The following is a 19,989-nucleotide window of genomic DNA, read 5'->3' as shown; positions in this document are numbered from 1 at the left end:
ATGTCAGGCCCTTAGGATTTTGACAATGAAAGTGTTAGGTTAAAAGAAATCCCCTTATACCAACAAAAATAAGTAAACAACCTTGGTTTCACAAATAGCAAAATGTAGAAAATACTTCTTAAGTTATGTTTGCTTTTTTAACCCTCTCCTCTATATTGTGAGTTTGTAGCATAACATGGCAGACTGTAAGCTATTTAGTTTTATTAGTGTTATGAAATTTTATTCTTATTTCAACAAATACTATTCTAGCCCTTGTACCACCTTTACTAAAAGCAGAGCATGTGGGGATTAGGATAAAGCAGATGTGTGGGATCTGAAATCATACCAGACTCAGCTTTATTTCATACTCTGTTCCAGATTATTACAGAGCCAGATACTACTGTGGAGGTGTCGAGGGAAAGAACTAACGTAAGTGATTAAAGAACCACTTCGTTTGTTAGAACCAGCATAAAGTAGTCAGTGATCAAGGAAGATTTAGCCCCAAATGATAAAGCCTGGCAAAAATTCGAGACAGTTATAAAGAAATTGTTTTTAAAAAAATAATTGTTAATAACAGCAAGAATAAAGGTCATAGCTCTAAATAAACAATGTTTAAAAGTCAGCCCTAAGCCATCACATAGTTTCTAATTACTTGTGGAGAAAGAAAAATCATATGAAAATTTGGCAATTACAGAAAAAGCTATGTCAGCATAGCTTTAATCTGAGGCTTATACAAAATTCATTGAATTTCAAATGCCATGATTTAAGAAATCTGGGGGAGGGATGACCCTTTTCCTCCTTTTTAATTACCTTGGAGGTCAAACTGTTTAATTTAAAGGTGCTGCAAAAGAAAATATTAACCATTAAGTCTGTTAAAATTGCAGATGAGCAGAGCTGCTGTTGGACTAGGGGGGTTGGACTAGATGATCTTTTTAGGTCCCTTCCAACCCTTGGGATTCTGTGATTCTGTGATTCTGCTGAGCACTGAAACGCATGGTTTTATTTACTTCACTTCTATCTCTGAAGAACACTATATGGAGCTCTTTTTGCAGTTGCTAGATATCCCACCACAGAATAATGCCCGCTAATGCTGATGTATGATTTCAGTAAGAGAGGTCTATTCAATTTTAAAAGTTTTGATTTTCTTCTTCGTAAATATTACCCAGATTCCTGCCTTTGCTGAGCCGACTCAGAACCTGTTTCTTAACTGCTGCAGGTAATGTCAGTAAACTGTTAAGAAAACACTCTACTACACATCAATAAAAGTAGTAAATTACTGAAAGAAGAATACAGTAGGATATATTATTCCATAGGAATATAAACTACATTTTGCAAATTACTTTCCAAAATATTACTAAAGCTCATTTACCTAACTTAATTCTACCAGAACTGCCACACCATGCATCACCTTGAAGCTTGTGTGAAATTGAATTATGCATTTTAAAGTATTAAAGAATGTCTAACAGAATTTATTTCCTATTCTTTTCTCCACAGTTAATGTTTCTGAAAAAAGCATGCCGTAGAACAAATATTAAAATAATTTCTACAAATCTGTGCCTTAAAATATCTATAATCTCCATAGAAACCAAGGGAAAAATACTAAAGCTACAGATATGAAACTTTTTTTTTTTTTTTCAATAGTGAAAAGAGATCAGAAATTGAACTTATAAGTAGATACGGCTATGTCACTTTGGGGGGGGGCGGTAATTTTTCAAGGCATGTTGTGGAAAAAAGATCTTTTTGAAGCACCCTAGTTTGGGGCATCTTGTTATTTTGAGAGGCTCATTTGGCTGTATCATATTTTATCTTTGACCAGTCCTTTGTCTTTTTAATTTACTTACACTCACATAATTTTGTTGTGAATATGTTTAATAAACTATATTAAAACAGTCCATCCACAAATAAATATATCAGGCCATCAAGAAATGGATAAATGAACATATAATTTTCCACAGATTTTCAAAGAATAGAATTATTCAGGTATTTTTTATTGCCTCTTACTACGCTAACCTGCCTGTTTCAGGCCTTTTCTGTCAGTCTGGACTTAGAGTTTATATCTGATCCAGCAGGATCAAGAAATGATCTGATTCACAGCCCTAGGTTAAGTGTTGCCATTTCTCGCTTGTGATTTCTGGCTGCTAGGTACCTTCCTGTTACTGCTGTCTGTAGTGCCTTTCTAGGAGAGAGGCTAGGGATGGGATGGAAGAATGCTTTTCCTTTCTTTCCCCATTTTTTGGCCAAGTTGTTTTTCAGTTGTGTAAATACTAAAGCTGTCTGACCATTAGGGTCGTGCAAAAAGTTGTGTAGGAGAAGACAACAAGCTGGAATGTTAAGTATATTCCAAGCTAGGAGTGGTGCCAAACATGGACCTTTACCCTGAGATCTGAGGCCCAGGAAGTACCTGCAGCCTGCTGCTTCTGTATTTACTGAATTTCTCATACAGGTACTTGATTGTATCTAGAGATGGAAAATGCAGACACAGGTTTTCAAATGTCTACTTAGCTTAGGTGACAGTCTTGAGAGAACTACTGAGTCCCTTTGCATGTGTTAAATATTCATGGTTTTGGTCTCAGATAGAAGCAATTCCAGTCACTGAAGGCAGAAAACAGATGGTATTGCGAATTCGGCAGCTAAAAAGAGAGGCATGGAAAGTGAGTGAATGAATTTAAAAAAAGAGTCATGACTCATCACTTGCTATTCTTGTCAGTGATGAATAAAACAGTGCCCTTGAGCTTGAGTTGCTTTATATTATTTTAAAACATCAGACCCCCTTGGCAGCATATATTTTCCATTTGCATGGAAGAATGGTTGCGCAGTGTTGAAAACATTGCCAAGTGTAACTGGTTTTCTGTTGTTTGTTTCTAGTAAGCACTAAATATATTTTAAAAGGAACACATAGAAGTTTATGCCAAAGTTATTTCTTGACAACAATCTGAAAATTAAATCATATCTTGCTTGAAATTGTCTCAAGTCTGAGAAGTTAAACACTTTTTGTAATAGTACTCACATCATACCTTGCAGAAACTGATTTTTGTTCCTTATGTTCATGATCCTATCACACTATTAGAATTACACTAAAAAATACACTTGGAAGACCACATAACTGATACTGCTCTTATGACAAGTTCTGAGCATCTAGTTCTTCAAAGAAAACATTAAAAGTACTTTTTAATACAGGGCTGAGGCACAAAACTGTAAAAATGCTTTACTTTTCTCATATATGTGACCTCAATGAAATATCTAGTCTTTCAATTTGTGTAGTTGAATTTTTCTGAGATTACTTCAAGGGCTCTGAATAGTTCAAATTTACTCAAAGAAAACCTTTTTTTTCCTAATCTAATTCTCAGGAAGCCTATTAAAGCAAACATTAAATGACGTGTCAGATTTCTCATGGGATTACCACAGATAAAAATCAAATATCAAGATAGAGTCTTTTAAGCACTAATTCCATGGAGAGCTCTTCACTGGCGTTTAATTCTACACTGAGGTGCTTGGGATGTCATGGTACTGCTAAGCGTATGTTACAGTTAGTTAAGCAGGATATTATTCTGTGTTTGAATTCCCAGAAGACAGCTACCAGATAGAGATATTTTGAGACTGCCAGTCAAGGCTTTTTTTTGTTTGTTTGGTTATTTTTTTCTCCAACATTAAGTAGTGACAAGGTGTGATGCTGCTTTGACATCTCAGAGTTTACTGTGTTCCTGCATATGTAGTGATGTAGTGGGAAACTGGAAAGATGAGAGTATGGTGAAAGGTAGGGTATTAGGTTAGAAGGATCTAACCTTTCTTCTCCCAGCTGACTGAAGCTACAAAGGCTTGGATAGTCTGAATTGCAGTTTAAATAGGTTTGTTCTAGTTTTGAGGTTTCTATTTCTTTTGTTCTGGGTCGTCTGTTGTTGTTGTTGTTGTTGTTTTGCGTTATTCATTTTGTTCTGGCTTGGTTTGGCTTTTTTTAAAAATAAAACAAGGCCTGAGGAAAGAGTGTAGAGTGCTCTGTGTCCGGAATTTATAATTTTTATTTTCTGGGGTTTGGTGTTGCATGCTGGCATAGAAAAATAATTTATACAAACCCATAGATAATTATTTTGCAGTATTAATAGAGTACACACATATAATATCACAGCTATTTACCTGGAAATTAATTTCTTTGATAAATTTAATAAAATGCATGATGATTTTTGTCCTGGGTTCACCAGTAGCTTTTTTTTTCCTTCTTACTATCTGGTGCAGCGCTGTGTTTTGACTTCCAGCCTGTGAAGAGAGCTGATAACATCGATTGTTTTTAATTGTTGCTAAGTAATGTTTATTCTGGCCAAGGACTTTTGTGTCATGCTCTGCCAGGGACAAGGGGAGGGCAGGAGGAAGCAGAGACAGGACACCTGACCCAAGCTAGCCAAGGAGATATTCCATACCACAGCACATCATGCCCAGGGAAGTAACTGGGAGTTACCCGGAAGAGTACAGTCTCTCTTTGGGGGCGTCGAACTCGCTCGATGGTGGTACTGTATTCTCTTCCCTTGTTATTTTCGCTTATCATTATTATCAATGATGGTAGCGGTAGTGATTTATGTTATACCTTAGTTACTGGGCTGTTCTTATCTCAACCCATGGGAGTTACATTCTCTCGATTCTCCTCCCCATCCCTTTACATAAATTTGTTTTCTTTTTTTTTTTTTTTTTTTTTAGTAAATTCTCTCAGGAATTAATAAAGCCTTTCTAACCCTAAAAGTCAGATCTAAAATTGTGATCTACTAGGTGGTATGATTTTATTTTTTTTTTCAGAGAATGCCAGAAACCCTACAGAATTTTAAAAAATGAGGCCCTATTGTGATATATTACTTATTATGATAAGCAATTCCTGTACTGAAGAACATATAATCAAAACAAAAAATAATAAAAAAAAAAATCATTTCTTCTCATTCCCTCTAGCAGAACTCTTATAGAAGTGACAGCACACGGTAAGTGGTGTCAAAACAGCACAAATTTCAAAGCCACATATTTCTTTTCTAGTGACTAAATGGGAAGTCATATAACCAGCCAAACTAGGTCAGAATAGTTTCACTTATCCTAGGCACCTGTCTATGACAGTGCCCATAAGGAGAAGCTATGAAAGCAGGTCAATAAGTGTCTGCAATGTACTCCACATCTCCACTGTTTTAATCTCGCACGATTTCATGAGCTGAATGTAGGTTCTGCTTATTCCGTAAAAAAATGCAGGTTATGTTTCCAAGAGTTCATTTGATTTCTCCTCAACTTTAGCATGCACAATATTTTTTGACCTTGAATTTCTTCTCTGTGAAGCACCATTGTTCCTTGCTTATTTTGAAATTGATTTCCAGATTACATGTTTTGGTGCTCATAGTTATTCTGTTGACTATCATTATGACCCTAGGGAATTAAGCAATATGTGTATAAACTTCTTGTTCACCTTTGTTCAGATATAATTGAAGAGTGCCTTTCATTCTACTTTCTTTTTTTTTTTTTCCCTAGTTAAGGACAACGTAAAAATTTTTGGCACAACTAAGCAAGCTATGAAGGAAGCTCATGACTCACACAGCTGTTTTTCTGAGGCATTCAAGTGCCAAGTTTATATAATTGGAAATAAACATAATGCAGGAAGTAACATTTCCTTCCACTGTAGTTATGGATTAGAAACATTAAAAATTTGCTTCATGATTTCAGAAGAAGCATTTTAAATTTAAATAGAAAAGATCAACTCTGCCTCTGATAGTGGAGTTGTGATTTTATTAACTTATGTGCTTCCTTTTGTCATGATTCTTCCAGTTTCATTACCTTCCTGTTTGTTAGATTTTTTTTAAGACAATCTTTCTTGAGTGTTGAAAACTGAATATTACCATCAGAGATCCTCATAAGCTTGGGCTAATAGACAAATAACAGAATTCCAGGTTGGAAGGGGACCGAGGTCCAACTTTTGTAGGCAAAAGCACAGTCTACATTAGATGTCCTAGCACCTTGTCCAAATGAATCTTAAAAGAGTCCAGTGTTAGGGAATACACCGCTTCCCTGAGAAGACTTTTCCAGTGGCTGATTGTTCTCACTGTGAAAAGTTTTCCTTTCATGTATTATCAGAATCTCCACAATAGTAACTTGCACTTATTACCCCTCTTTTTCCCTCGTGATTTGTTATGAAAAGGGATTCTCCACCTTTGTAGCCACCCTTCAAATACTGGACTTCATGATAAGGTCTTTTCTGAGCCTTCTGTTCTCCAGGCTGAACAAACCCAGTTCTTCCAGCCATTGTGGTCCTTCTTTGCACCGTCTTCAGCCTGTCCACATCTTTTTTGTATAGCAGGGACCAAAACTGAACACAGTATTACAGGTGTGGTCTGACAAGATCTGAGTGGAGGGGGATAATAACATCTATATCTCTGGTGGTGATGCCCTTGCTGGTGGAACACAGCATCCTCCTGGCTTTCTTTGCTGCAGCAGCACCCTGTTCACTCATATTGAGCTCGTTGTCCACTAGGCCCCTTTCCACAGAGCTGCTACTGGGCTGGGCAGACCCCAGTCTCTGCTGCGCTCTTGGATTGTATTTACCCAGGTGCAAGACCTTATACTTATCATTGTTGAACTTTGTGAAGGTCTTGTTAGCCCACTTCTCCAACCTATTCAGATCTACCTGCAGGGTGACCCTCCTCCGAAGTGTCCACTTCGATACCAGTAAACTTGGTCAGGGTACATTCTATCCTGCCATCCACACCACTTATGAAGACACTGAACAGTGTTGGGCCCAGTATCGATCCCTGCTGGCACCACCAGTGACAAGTCAGCAGCTGGAAAGGAAGCTGTTTACTGCCGCCCTCTGGGTGCAGCCGGCCACCAGCTCCCACCCACTGCACAGACCACTCACTGACACTGTAATGCGTCAGCTTCTTCAGCGGGAGGCTGTGGGAAACTCTGTTGAAAGCCTTGGAGAAATCCGGGTAGACAATGTTCATTGCTAGCACCACATCAATCGAGCAGATTACTATTTTGAAGAAAGTGAGCAGGTTTGACAAGCATGATTTTCCCCTGGTGAATTGGTGATGTCTTTCCTTGACATCTTCAATTTGGCTTGTGATACGATTTGTTCCATGACTTTCCCATGGACTGAAGAAAGACTGACTGGCCTACAATTTTCTGGATCCTCCTTTAAGGGCCTCCTGCAAGGACACTTTAAACTCTTCTTCACATGTGATATTGAGCAACATCTTCAACCTGGGATCAGTCTTGGAAATAAATGTACTTATACTTTGCCTTTATTTTTAATTTATCATGGGCATCTACTAGAATCAGTACTTCTTTATGACTAGAACTCAGTATTTTAAGTGTCTTAGTGCTTCTATCTTATAAACAGGTAAATGTTGTATTTCTAAATTGCGTTAGTATTTTAAGAATGGCACTAGATTGAATATTGTAGTAATTATCTTGATTATTATTTACATCTTGTGGAATAAGAAAATGATAGTCATATAGTCATAGAAGTAAAGTGTTTATCAGTGGATATAGCTCAGGAAAGACTAACATAAAATCAGTTGTATTTTGGTGCTGGCACTGTGTTTTTTGGTGCTATGAGGATGGAACATTACAGAAGTGGTTTAATCTAAGCACTTTGAAAAAAAACTCTCATCCTGACCTTATTTTAATAAAATTATTTACAGTGTTAATATCACCATCCTGTAAACCTTCTGTTAATACGCAGAATCAGATGGTGTGGACACACCTGGGTCACATCCAAACTGCTGTAAAATCATATCTATATCTACATTTATGATATAAAATAGTAATGCCAACTGTAACATATAAATAAAACAATAAGCCAAATTCTACTTTCAATAGTTCAGACATGTCAGCATTCTCCAAAAATATGTTCATATAAATCTCTGAGAAAAAGGTTGTAGGAGGAAAATAAAATTCAATCTTTAGAAAAAATAACTTTAAAGAGATATAAGTAGCAGTATGTTGGTCCTAATCTTCAGTGATAACAGTAAAAATAAGTTTCAGTGATAACAGTAAAAATAAGTTATGAAAGTTGTTCACAGTGTGAAATAACAAAAATCTAACCCTTCCTCTGAAGGTTTTCAAACCTTTAAAGTCTCAGAAATTTAGAAAATTGATTAAATTGTGAGAAGGAGAAAAAAATTAACAAAATGTTGCTTATTCAGAGATTTTTTTGAGACTCAAACAGTAGAGAGCGGTGGAAGCAAAAATCAAGAGTACAAGAGAAGGCTATTTTAGATCAAATTTCCCTCTGGACACTTAAACTCTCTTTCCAAAACAGAGAGGCATATGAAACAGATATTTTGCATTTTGGCATTTTGCATGTTTTACCAAATAAAATGTGTCATGTCGTGGTTTAAGCCCAGCCGGTAACCCAGAAGCACGCAGCTGATCACTCACTCCCCCCATTCTTCCTCCCCCCACACCTGGAGGGATGGGGAGGAGAATTGGAAGAATGTATGGGTTGAGATAAGAACAGTCCAGTAACTAAGGTATAACACAAACCACTGCTGCTACCACCAATTATAATAATGATAAGGGATATAACAAGGGAAGAGAATACAACCGCTCACCACTCACCAACTGATACCCAGCCCAACTCGAGCAGTGATCTAGCCCTTCCAGGTAACTGCCCCCAGCTTATATACTGTGCATGATGTGCTGTGGTATGGAATACCCCTTTGGCTAGTTTGGGTCAGGTGTCCTGTCTCTGTTTCCTCCCAGTTTTTTGTGCCCCTGGCACAAGTCTCATGCTCCCTGGCAGAGCATGAGACTGAAAAGTCCTTAGTCAGAGTAAACATTACTGAGCAGCAACTGAAAACACTGGTGTTATCAGCACTGCTCTCAGACCAAAACTGAAAAAGCAGCACTGCACCAGCTACTAGGAAGGAGAAAAATGGTCGCTATAGCTGAACTCAGGACACATGTACAACTGATTGAAAGACTTGTTCTTCATCACTGAAATAATTTCTACTCCAGAAGGGCAATTTCATTTAAATACTGAGAAAATGTCTTTTTAATGTAGTATTCAAAATAAAAGCTAATAGCAAGACTAAATTTTACTACAGATCATATTAGTTCCTTTTGCAATGAAACTGTTCTAGTGGAAATACAGATAAAAGCTAGGCCTTTGTATATCTACAGCATCCATATTTTATCTCCAGACCAAAGCAAAAGATTTTCTATCCTTGTGTAAGAGTTGTTGATGTTAGATCTCATATTTTATATATTTTTGTATATAATTAATATAATAGAACATTAATCTTATTAATTTTTATTTCAGTTGTTCCATACAAAAGGCTATGATATATTTGTTTCAAATAGTGTCCAGCATCAAAAGCTGAGGAAAGAGATTCAAAATAATGAAAATATAATGTGACTGCTCTTATAAATTACTTTAATATAAATATGTGATTTTGTGCTAGACACTGACAGCTCAATGAAAATGAAAAGTTAGAGACACTTCTTTCTTAACTTCAAGTAATGTGCAAGATGCTTCACTAGCTTATTCTTTTGATGTTTCTCAGCTCCAAGCAAGAAGCCAAAGTCTGCTTCCACATCACTGTATTTAATAATGAACAAGGAATCTATGCTCTGTGATTTGCTTTAGTTTCATGCTGATCCGTGTTTTAGTCTTGGCTTCATGACACTCTGTGCTAAAGAGTTCCCCAGTTCTGTTTCAGATTGCAAAGTATATCACTGCAGAACCGTTCAAAGTGCTAGACTGTACTCATTCTGGTTCCAGACCTCCTTTATTTAGTCTACCACTCAGATGCATTCCAAAAATATATTAATGGATAAAGCCACTTCACTTGTGAGAGTTCTTATGTAGGATATAAGGGTTAGACATGCCAGACATAAAACAAAAGATCACTAATCTTTGAATATTTAGCATTCCCTTGTCCTCGTATTTCAGTCCTTTGGACTGAACTGAAAAGGAAAAAAAGCAAGAGCTCAGTTCTTAGATCTTGAGAACTGTACTGCCACATTTGAAACACTATGTCTAAGGGTTTGTGTATTTGCCTGTATTTGCAAACTTAAATGAAACCAGTATTCCCAGTGCAAGGTGACTGGGGAAAAAAAACAACAAAACAAAACCCAAAACCCAAACCCAAATGAAAACTTAAAAAAAGGAAAATGAGGCTTTAGAAGGCAACAAAATTCAGGAGGTAGGAATCCTCACTCTTGCATGCAGATACTTTTAATATATGTTAACAGTGAAGACTTTGGATTCAGGGAATTCTGTGTATTTGCAGACTGTGACAGTAATTGGAAAAACAAAAACTCTTAAGAAGCTGTAAAGTAAAACCGCATATTCACTATTGTGCTCTATTTCCAGGAGATTAAAAACTGGTCCTTTCAAAGATTCAAAGATTAGATCTGCTGCAGTCATATGTGCTTACCATGTTCGTTAATACCTAGACATTACATCCCTAGGTTTGTATTTGTGTAAGACTTGAGATATTACAAAGGAGAGGATCTGAATTAGTAACTGATTTAATTATTTGATATTGAAATTTGAAGATGTCACATTGTGAATGTTTGTCTGGGGGCGGGGCAGAAAATTCAAAACTCTAAAGCTGAGAATGAAGCTACAAACTCGTAATATGCAACATTTAAATGAATCTTATTCAAAAAAACATTATTACCAGTATTTTATAAAAGTTTTGAATAATAGTTCAGATTATTAAGCAGGTCAACAGTCATTTAGGACATGGACTCTCTTAAAAATCTGTCAAAGAAAGCAGAACATGGTTTAGAATTAGTGCTCAGAGCTGGCAGGATGCAGCAAAAGCTTTAATCATTTCCTTACATAACCCAGAAGGATTATCATAGGGACAGACTACTACATTCACTTGAATCTGGGGTCATGCCAGGGCTTAAACACACATGTGGTTACCTAAAAGTACAAGATGTACTGTAAATCCGAATTTAAATAGTCCCTGTAGTACAATATAGCCAGTGAAAGCTGTTGAATAGCTAGCTTGAATCACAGTATGTGATAATCAGGACTAAAAATATGAGTTACTGTGTGCCTAGTTGGTGGTTACGTGATCTTGTCAATGTAAATCTCTCATAAGAGCTATACATCAGTGAATGCATAGTATTTTTTAAATCTGTTTAAACTCTATTTTTTAATTCTTAGCAATTGAAACAAATGCTGCATTCTGAAGATGGTGGGAAAAGTGTGGGGAAGAAGTAGCCTTGCAAACAGAGTGCCGTTTTTCTGCTTTTTACTTAAAAAAAAAAGAGGGATACAAAGATATATGAAGACTGTGGGGAGATCTCACTAAGAACTTCTGGCAAACCTTACCCCTGGTTAGGGCCTTCAGCATGGGAGAGGGGAGATGAAAATCAGGTGAGGAACTGGTCGTGGTGGGAGTCTTAGAGCAGATCTTGGTCATTTTGATTTACTGCCATTACATATACATGGGTTCAAAGGGCCTCTTGTGCTTACATTCCACAAAATGTCAAAAATTCAGGTGCATGCAGAAGTACTGCAGCGAGTGTCCAATATACAATACAGCATGTTTTTCATTGTTCATTCATAGGCTTTCTGTCCTATGTAAAGCTTTCCTGTCTTACAAATAACCAAATAAGTCTGGTATTTCTGAAAATTTGGTAGGCATCCTTTCAGAATGCAGTTTCTGTCTCTGACATGATGAAAGGATTTAGGAAGTAGTCATGTTAGATAGAAATTCATGAGCTGCATGAGTTTGTCTTCCTTTCGGTCTTTTGGAGAATACGGTGAGAAAACTATTGTATTCTTTCCTTAAAAGGCATGGAGTCTTAGAGTGAAGCACTCTATGAATTATTTGATTAGTACTATGGATAAAAGAGTAATAAGAACTATTAAAGCCAAAGAATATGCATCGTATCTCTCTGTCACTGCAATCCTTGCATTACTTTAAATAACTACACGTTGAAGAAGATATGTTGAAGGAAGTCTGTCCAGGGCCACTTTTGTGTGGGGATGCCCCTTGCTGGGCAGGGAGTCTGTGACTGGGCTTCACCACCGGTTTGGTGCTGATGCTTGGGTCCAGCTGAAAACCCACGGAGAACTTCCCACCAACAGGAAGCCATCCTGGGGCTGAACCTGACATGTGCTCTGATCCTGACCCGTGCTCTGATCCTGACCCCAGCCATGGGTGGATATCTTGGCCCAGCCCTGTCCATCCATCACTGCTCACCCTGACACAGTCATCAATGAGTTTCTCTCCATCACCCACAGGTACAATTAAACATATAAATTGGCAAGATACTGGAATGGAAGGGTATAATATTGCAGAAAACAACCCCACATACCATATAGGAATGAGAAAAAAAGCAATTCTTCAGTGGCTTATATTTTAGGATTTTCAAATTTTAAATTTACAAATCTTGGGACTCTGTTTGTGCCCCTGCAGATCTTTCTGGCAGAGGTTATTATGGTGTTCTGGGTGGCTTGTGTATTCTCGAGTGTGTTTCCTACTGAGTTGGCATATAACCCTCTTCTGTAGGATATCTGGGCGTCCCAGTTTAAATTTATCTAAGCCAGATTTGTGGTTACACCAGCAAAAACTATTTTGTACATGAATTGAGCTTACTAGGGAGCATTTGTTTCTGGGCTTTATCCTTCGCATTTTCTATTGCTCAGATTTAGCCTATTACTCATAATTACACACTTCTGACTGCCCAAAATTATCTCTTCTGTCCTTGAGTCTATCCCTCAATTACTTAATCATGTTTTGCACAGCTGTGATTTAATTAAGTTATATATTTTTCTATTTTAACTTTCCTGATGAATTTTCTTATCCTTTGTTTTCATCCTTTGGATAGGTCTAGCTATGCTCCTCAGAAAAAAAGCAACACCTGAAGCCTAAATATTGCCTCAAATACTTCAATATTGTGTTTTAAGTGAAGGTTCTTTGTCACACTCTTTCAGTTTCTGAACACTTTCAATTCAAGCATATGCTTGGGAAAGCTTACATTGCTCTACTTCTTCAGAAGGGCTACAACAAGCTATGTTTGGGATTCACAAACTACAGCCATATCCATGCTTGTCTGCTCAGCTCCTTTATTTGGAGGACAACAGTGCCAGGTTCTAGGCATACCTTGCCCAGGAGTTTAATCAGACATGCCTGTGAATTCAGCCACTCTTCTTGCCAAAATGATTTATGGTCTCAGTCTGCAAGACAATATGAAGCTTGCAGAAAGCTGAGCTTTTGACTTCTTCCTGCATGCAAGACCCATTACCACACTAGGATTTGTCAACATGGTCTGCCCCTCAGCCTCTGTAGACCGATAAAGACAGTAATTATATCTGTCTGTGATTCACCATCTGCCTCAGTTTATAATCTGACATTGTGAATACTATCCAAGTTCTGTAGAGCTGAAAAAAGAATTATCATCCAAGTCTGCTGTCCATCAGCTAAAGCCAACAGAGCAGATAACCAGATACTATTTTTTTTTTCTCCATTATATTCCTGATAAATTACCTTTTCTGGCATGGCCCCAGCACAAGACTCTAAATGTATGAGAAAGGACAGGAGACGTAAGGAGCTCGCCATTGTAGCTCAGCTGGAGAAAATTATCAGGATTGCATGTGGCAGGGTCTAATCTAGAGCTGTCTCAGTAAAAAACGTATAAACAAATAGATAAATAATTTCAACAGAAACAATATAACTGATTTCTGAACGCCCTTCCTTTGCTGATATGAAGTGTGTCACCAATCACCGCCTTAGGCCAAGTAGCTACAATAAGAATGCAGCATCTCCAAGGAAGGTAGTACCGTTTGTTTCTATAATTACATATTCACTTTGGTTAAAGAAGACATTAGGATGCTTTTTAAATTTTTCTATGTATTTTTAGAAACAGTGTATCAAAATGACATTTTAACCCACCATGTTGTTACTCATTGCAAATAATATAGGAAAAGAAATAAAAGAATATATAGATTCTGCTACGTTTATCAACTTCCCATATTTTATCTTCCCTGAGAAGAGGAGAAAAAAGGAAAGAAAGTTTCAAGTAATATCCTACTAGAGACTTTATTTTTCCAAAGGAGCTTTTGTGGAAAAACTTTATGTTTGTGTGAATATTGCCTCAATTTCTGCCTGGGGGCAGTAAAGATATTCTCTAGGAATTAATTTCAAAGGCATATTCCCCTAAGAAATTTGGCTCCTACTGAGTGTTTACAGTGTCAGCATCTAACCTGAGTGACTGATTTTATATCCATAACTGCAGCAGAAAATTCTTTGAGTTTATTGGACTTGAATTCAGATGTCTTCTTTTGCCCCATTGCTATAAATGAATAATTTCTGACTCTGCATTTCTCATGTTAAGATGAACTTGAGTTTGCTAGTGAGTAAACCAAAATGGATCTACAACAATAGAAAATAGGACACTTTATAAGCATAATAGATTGCCTCTCATAGGCAGTAAAATGCCTATAATTTTGACATAAAGCTTTGTTGAAATTGCTGGAGGGATATACATATTGAGCTACTGGGATAGGCATCTATGTGTTGCAGGGCTTCAGTGTAAGAAACAGTTCACTACAAGAGAAAAAGATCCAAAGTTACATTTTTTTTCCCTTGTTCCGCTCGACCTAAGAGATGATATGTAGTCTGGATCCAAGAACAGAAGTGTTTACATTAACCAAGAACTAAGAAGCTCCTCTGAGCTTTATTGCTACCAATTAAAATGTTAAATATCCTTTCAAGCAATACCAAGAGTTCATTCAAAAATACAACTGTAATTTTACATGTATTTCAGAGGTAATTTTGTATAAATGAATTAATAACTTTGCTTATCTTATTCATTCCCACTAAATTTCAGTAATTATTCTTTGAACAATTGATATTTAATTAAACAGCAATCAAGACGCTTTTAAAAATGCAAATTAAAGACTCATTTGAGATTTACATTGGTCTTTGAACACAGATGGAACAATTTAAAAAGTATGCGCATTTTCCAACTAATTTTTGAGGCTTTGTCTGTATATGGCCTAACAATGCCATTTCAGTTATCAGTGTTAGCAGCTAAAGTACAGACCTGTTGATATTATTTTAACCTTTGCCTTTTCAGAAGGATATACTTCTGGCTTTTTGACTGCCTACCTTATGATTTGAAACTGACATTTCCAAAGCAGAAAATACCTTTAACACCCATGCAGCATCTTTGTAGACTTTCTATAGTGTAGATATGTTTCCAAACAACAACAAAAATATGTCAAGAAAAAACACATCCATGAATTTGTGTGAAAGTATATTATTTCTAGTAAGAAACTGGAAAAGGCTTTCTGCTTCTTCATTGATGTTTAGTTTTAAGATGTTTCACTGTAAACATTGATATAATTGACATTATTCAATGTTCATCCAATTAAGCATTAACTTAGAGCTGCATTGTCTCCAACACTTTTGTGTTTCATACATTTTGTTCTCTAAAGCCAGAGTCTTTTTAAGACCCTCTCCTAATAAATATTTTGTTAACATCTAGAGCTACAATGACACAAAATTTAATTTGAATAAATATTATAAAAATCACTGTGTGTTCACTCAGTGATTTATAAGTCATTGTGTCTCAGGCTTTGCCAAAAGATTCCAACTGGATCATCATCAGATAGAATTTTCTCTTATGTTACTGTTAAAGGTTCATAAGCTTGGATGTACACTTGTGGTTTAAAATCATGGCTTATTATTTGAATATGTATAAAATATTTGAGATATAACAAGGCAAAATATAAAGCAAATTTAGTTGCTTTATTAGTATTTCAAAGTATGCTTGCTCCTATCTACTACCTGATTAAAAAAAAATAATGTTCTATTTTTAGCTAGGAATAAAATTACATAAGCAGAGATTCTCTTTTATTCCACCTCTCATTCAGTACAGTTAATAAATCACTGAAAATGTTGTTACTAGCATTTATACACTTGCAAAAAAGCACAGAATTCCTTACAGAGACAGCAAAGCAAAAGGTACAGGTATGGATTTAGCTGAAATTTAAAGACAGGAAGTGACCTGGAAGACCAAAGGAAGAGGTTAAAGAGGAGCAGGTAACTGAAGTCAGAAAAGTATGGAAGTGAGTCCCACTGAGATTAAAGCTGATAGAGAGAGTAAGACCAAGGGGTGGCAGAACAGCAGCTACTTCCAAATAGTCACTACAGGGACAGAGAGAAACCATTCTGTGTCTGTATAATGAAACAGTTAAGTTTTTGTTTGCTTGTATTTCTTCTTGTACCACTAAACCACACATATTTCTGTAAGAAAAATTAAGTTTTGATATCTCATCCACATGAATTGTTCTCCAAACACCACCTCTTTTGACTTTGGGCAGTTAAATTATTAGGTTTAACTCTTTGGGTTCTTTTGTTGTTAACAAAAATAGACAAAATAAATTATTTAAGAAATTTATTTTCTTTAGATATACTTGAATATACTTTTATTGAATATAGGAATTACAGTTGAATTAGGTACTTCAAGAGGTATGAAAAAAAGGACTCCTCCTAAAATATATGTATGTTATAAAGTGCTTCCTATATTAGAGATGTTAGTGTGTGTAATGAGTAGATTTGACAGCATCTAATGTAGAGTGTTTTGTATGAGAAAATATAACCTCATACAGTTGTCATATATGGGATTTATATTGTCTGATAACTAGAACTATTTGAAAAAAAAAATCTAAGTTTTGTTACTAGTCTTTGGTTTCTAGATATCACTCCAAAATGGAAATTTTTAAAAATTGACAAGAAATACCTGATTGCATACAATTTGCCAAGGATCAGGTTTTATGTAAACTACTTTGCATAAAACAACAGAATTAGTCTCTATTTATACATGTATCTCTTTCTGCAGCTGAGATAGCATTCCCTTTCCTGTTTTTCTTTTTTAATTTTGTTTTGTTTATTCCAACTGCTTCTCCCCTAATTGTTGCAACATAAGGTGATCTAGTAATTCTAATAATCTTTCTTTCTACAAGATATCTGGTTCAAATTTGTGGCTTGCCAACATTTGAACTCCTCTATTATGGTACTTCAGTTAAAATACGATCTAATGTAGACAGAAGATTCCACTATAAAAAAACCCAACAACCTCCTTATCAAAAAAACCCTCCATTGTAATGTTCTGCTGTCTGGGCTGCACTGTTTAAGAGCTGTACCAGAACTTTGCCCACAGAGAGATGTTCCAGTGTCAAGTGAAGAAGGAATAAGTTGTGCTTCAGGGAAAGCACTTTTTTTATCTTTTCAGCCTTCATGAGATTTTCACAGAATTTCCTTTAATCCACTATGATTCTCCTGTTCTCCAGTGACTCATTTCTGCATAACTGTGATGTCTGATGTAAGTAAGTTTCTGGTAACATTAAACTGCAACATGGTGACCATTTGCTTTCTTTTACCTTTTTCTCAGTGATAATTATCCACCTGTTACCTTAAGTTTAACGAAACCTTTTAATCTTTCTCAAGGTCTAACCCTATAATTTTTTCACAATGACAGACAGAGAAATTATTCTCCCACCCACCTGTCAGCTCTGCCTCTTAGTTGTCCTAGACTTAAAGCTCTTTGTAGGTCTTACAGCCTAGCTGTACTAAATGTAACTAAATATAGCTAAATCATCCTGGTTGAACATGTCTGAAACAGTGTGTTTTCTTTCCCTTGCCCAGACATAACACTTACCAAAGTTCACAGAATTTTTTGTCTTGTTCCTTTACTCCCAGAAGACAAATCGAAAACTCTTGCACTAGCCACAGTACCGTGTCATATATGATACTTTTAATAACTTTCAGACAAATTTAGAACAAGTTTTTATCCTATATGCAATATTTTTCTTCAAATCAGTCTTCTTTCCCCATATGTTATATTTTCAAAAGTTATCTCCATTCTTTTTCCCAAGTAACCCATCATTCCTGGGAGGCACTCCCTGCAAACATCTGTAATGCTGCTTTACTATCTTTCTTGGGGTCCAGGTCTGCTGCAGTGCTTATGAAAAGCATCCTGGCCTGTGATGTGTTTCTACTATCTGTTATGTGAGCAGATATTATCTCCATGCTGTTACTGATTTCAGATGAGAGTGCATCTACCTATAGTCTCTCATTTCACACTTGAATTGTCGTTGCAATAGGAAAAGAACTTTGAAGTATTCTTTCTTTTGTTAAATACCCACCACAGTGTGACTCTGCCCCCTAGACACTATGGTTAATATAAAAATTATAAATAAAAATTAACATTTTATTGACCCAAACCACTTTAGGAGCAATGACATTTCCTCCAGTTGTTAAAGAAATTTTTTATTGCACAGTTCTGTGTAAGAAACTTGTAAGAGACAGTCATTTAGGGAATGAGAGGCAATTGTGGTGTCACATAGTAGCCTGTAGGCTCTTGCATCAAAATAGAGCAGCAACTGTCAGGAAATGTATGCCAAGACATTCAGTTAATATGTTGGCTCCTACAGACTGAACAACCCATTTCAGAGCTACAGACCCACAGACAGTTAGGTAACTTCAACTCTAATATCATATGCAGACTTTTCTAAAGCAGCTGTCTGATAGCAGTGTAGCAGTGAGTTGTGATACAATGTAACTGGTAGCACAGCGGGAACCTTCTGCTTGTTTGGCGTTCCAAGACCTTATTAACAATTTCTATCATCTCACAGCAGCTGCCTGTTGAGGCGGTCATTGGCAGTTTTTATAACCATGCACATTCTCTTGGTGAGAGAAAAGACAGAAGCAGGTGTCCTATTTTCGCAGTTCTTTTTTTTTCAAAATATTTTTTTCTTTTTAATTCTCAGGAGCTGCCTGGTTCCCAAACTCTTCATCTGTTTTTCCCCTGGCAAACAAATTTTATACTAAAAGGATTTTATTTTTTTTGAAAGTAGGGAAAATCTAGTGTTTTCACTGTCAAAGATTTTGTCTGTGTGTGTGTTGTTTTCTCTGGCTCTGAGCTCTGTGTTGAAGACTAGACATTTTCTTTCTCCCTTTTCCAATATTTTTCAGGAGAAGTGTTTTCAATTTATATTTCTCATCTCTACTCCTTTATCAAAACCTTCTTATATTTATTTACAGTGTTTATGAGTACAAAGTCTGAGTTGAATGAAAGCCCTTTTCCATCTTCCTTTCTGATGCTTTTTAAAGTCAGTAAGTTCTAAATGGGTGTGTGCGTGTATATTTTTATCTGTTAATTTAATCTATTTTTCTCTTATTCTTCTTGTATTTATACAATTCATATAATTTTGTTATTTTTGTATTCATAATCATGGTGTTCAATAATATGAAGCCAATATGATAACATTTCTTGAGAAAACAGTTATTTCCCATGCAGGAAGTCCAATTTCCAGTCAAGAAAGAACATACAAAAGCTTTCTAACTGTAGGACTTTATATAATGATGGAAGATGCAAAACTAAATATTAAGACTATCAAAAAAAGTGAGGTAGAAAATGGCAAGTGATCAAACTGGAATCCAGAAGATGCAAGGAAAGTGAACAAGTGAAACATTAATCCATTCAGAACACAGTTGCATGGTGTGTCTACTCCCAACAATTTTTCTCTGAGATTGCTCCAGATCTTTTTGTTATAGAACAATATTTTTGATTCACTCTTGAATTTTGTTGTGGGTATACTCTCTCTGTTCATTAGTACCAATTAAACCTCTCAGACATTCACAGTATCTGTGAGACTCATTGCTATAGATGGGTTTGGGTATTCCTTGGTTTTCACCAGCCCAACACCTATTTCCAACTTCTACTGCTCACTGGTTTAATTTTCAAATACTCCACTTTTCTACATCCTTTGGTTTACAGTTTTCCTTAACCTTGGGATCTTTCTATAAAAATCCTGTTAATATCTTCCTTTAGATTCTCTTTGATGGAATACCTATGAAAATTTTGTTACAGAAATCATAAGAGGTACACATCACAGTGACCAATGTTACCTACTTTTTCCATCTTTCTATCACACTGACACTGCTGATTACGTTGAGGCTGGGGCTGCCTTTATGTTTTATATGTTTGAAGAACGTATATTAGGGATGGTCA

Source organism: Lathamus discolor, chromosome Z (assembly GCF_037157495.1).
Source record: "Lathamus discolor isolate bLatDis1 chromosome Z, bLatDis1.hap1, whole genome shotgun sequence".
NCBI lineage: Eukaryota > Metazoa > Chordata > Aves > Psittaciformes > Psittacidae > Lathamus > Lathamus discolor.
This window is presented reverse-complemented; position numbering follows the sequence as displayed.